Source organism: Penaeus japonicus, unplaced genomic scaffold, assembly GCF_977035675.1.
Source record: "Penaeus japonicus unplaced genomic scaffold, GWHDUDI00000001_assembly GWHDUDI00000023, whole genome shotgun sequence".
NCBI lineage: Eukaryota > Metazoa > Arthropoda > Malacostraca > Decapoda > Penaeidae > Penaeus > Penaeus japonicus.
Genome location: NW_028234425.1, coordinates 33,987,172 through 33,989,671, shown reverse-complemented (window position 1 = coordinate 33,989,671; position 2,500 = coordinate 33,987,172). Strand labels below are relative to the sequence as shown.

At 31.2% G+C, this 2,500-nt stretch overlaps 1 protein-coding gene across 1 annotated transcript in view; it reads right to left on the bottom strand.

Annotated features, from left to right (window-relative positions):
- LOC122256506 (uncharacterized) overlaps positions 1–2,500 on the bottom strand; it is a 34,684-nt gene that overhangs the window by 335 nt on the left and 31,849 nt on the right. The window contains exon 25 of the mRNA XM_086550512.1: positions 1–2,500. This exon is cut by the window's left edge and continues 335 nt beyond it; it is cut by the window's right edge and continues 244 nt beyond it. The gene's annotated coding sequence lies outside the window, so the exon portion shown is untranslated.

The window sequence follows — 2,500 nt, the reverse complement described above, 5'->3', positions numbered from 1 at the left end:
AAGGGAAGGGAAGTGTGTGTGTGTGTGTGTGTGTGTGTGTGTGTGTGTGTGTGTGTGTGTGTGTGTGTGTGTGTGTGTGTGTGTGTGTGTGTGTGTGTGTGTGTGTGTGTGTGTGTGTGTGTGTGTGTGTGTGTGTGTGTGTGTGTGTGTGTGTGTGTGTGTGTGTGTGTGTGTGTGTGTGTGTGTGTGTGTGTGCGTGCGTGCGTGCGTGCGTGCGTGCGTGTGTGTGTGTGTGTGAATGAATTAATTAATATATTGTGCAAGGAGAGATGATATAAAATAATAGGAATTTACGATCACAAAAAGAAGAAAAATTCGGCTATGACAAAAAATACATATATCCTGCCTTTATGTATACGCTCTTAATCACGTATATTTGTTTGTGTTTGCGTGTGTGTGTGTGTGTGTGTGTGTGTGTGTGTGTGTGTGTGTGTGTGTGTGTGTGTGTGTGTGTGTGTGTGTGTGTGTGTGTGTGTGTGTGTGTGTGTGTGTGTGTGTTTTGGCAGATACATGTACATTAATATTCACACGTCTGGCTTTGCATATACTATCCAACCATAGCTTTTAACGTGATGGGATATCTTGACCCCAACCCACATCACCAATTTTACTCATTTTATCATGTATATGTAACTGGGGGGAACATCAATAATAGTAATTAATGTAAATGAACACAATAATACAAAGTGACATATCAGACAAAATCATTGACCAAAAAAATGCCATCTGTACATACCATTCTTCAAGACCGCTTTTTAACTACAAAAAAAAGATGTACAATAAGTTGGCTACACCGAGACACAAATAAAAACATATTTACATACACACAATAACTTTTTTTTTTTACTTATCTGCGAAAAAAAAAAATATCAAGCCTAAAAGTTCTGAAGCAAAATATGAGAACACGACAAGATTCAATAACTTACGAATATATACAGAATACTTGTACGGAAACTTTATGAATAAGTATGAATCATCATGAAAAATTTCACTCGGCGAAATTCATTTTTTCTGATAAATTCGATTTTACATTCGTCATCAGAAATATACGATATCGTTATATAATTCATCTTAGCTTGAGAAATGATTCATTATACATTCATAAGTTTATAATAGCATTATCTATAAACACCTGTCACACGAAAACCCTGTTTGTCTATGAATAAATTTAGAGGGCCTGTTTGAAGTTACGTTCTGGAGATATCAAATGTGGTGAGGATGGTGGTGATAGTGAAGATAATCGTTACAATACAATGGTTATGATCATAATTATAATAATAAAATATAATACTAATGACAATGATAATAATAATGATAATGATAGTGATAATAATAATAATGATAATAATAATAATAACTATAATGATAACAATAATCATAATAATAATATTGGCAATAATGATAATATTACTGATAACAATAACAATAAGAATGATACAAATAAAGATTATAATAATAAAAGCAATAATAATGATAATAATGATGACAATAATAATAATGATGATAATAATAATAATAATAATAATGATAATAATTACAACAATAATAATAGTAATAAAAATAATAATGATAACTGTAATAACCATTATAATGATGATAATGATAATAATGATACAAGTCTAAAAATAAAACAACCAAAAAACAGTAAGTCATATATTCATAAGGTAACTATAGCAATGATATGAGAGTATTTGCGAATCATATAATCATTTCAGTTGACATATTTTTGCACAAGTTGTTTGACAACATATGCGACTTATTTTGCTTCAGAACAGATAGATGTGAATTTATTAGTAAATATCCTAAGGCAGTGAAATTCAGAAGCAAAGTTACATTAATTTCAAGATCGTAGTTCAAACTTTTCAAGTCTAGAACTTTTCTTTTGAAGTAAGTGAACATTGAAGAAGATAATGTTGAAAGAGCAGCTAATACGGCGGGTATTACATTAGATGTATTCTTAGTTTTTGCATTGTTGCATTTCATTGATGTTTGCATTCCGGTTCTTGACTGTCCTGTTTTCTTTGTATTTTCTTTCCTTTGCCTTTCTCTGTCTCTGTGTTTTTCAACTTTTTTTCTGTAGCGATATTTTCCTCACTACTTTATTTACACTTAGAGTTAGTTATATTTTTTTCTTCAATACAAATATGTATCTTTTCTTTTGAAGATAAAGATACATTTTTTCCTGTGGTTATCATTTCTGTGTTTGTCACTTCTCTTACGTCAATCTTGTTTTTGTTTTGTTTTTTACTGATATCCGTGTCATTACTTCCGGTTATTCCATGTTCGTCTGGTTTCGGATTGTGCTGTAATTAATGTCACTAAAATTATTGATTTTTTTTCTTCTCTCTTGCTTTTGAGTTGCTAACATCGATTTTTAGATTGCTCAACTGCGTGCAATACTGTTACGATCACCGCCTGGTATAAAATAAAATGATCAAATAATGCAACAGACAGCATATAGATACGAATATTTAGTGAAACATAATATGCTAATAATGAC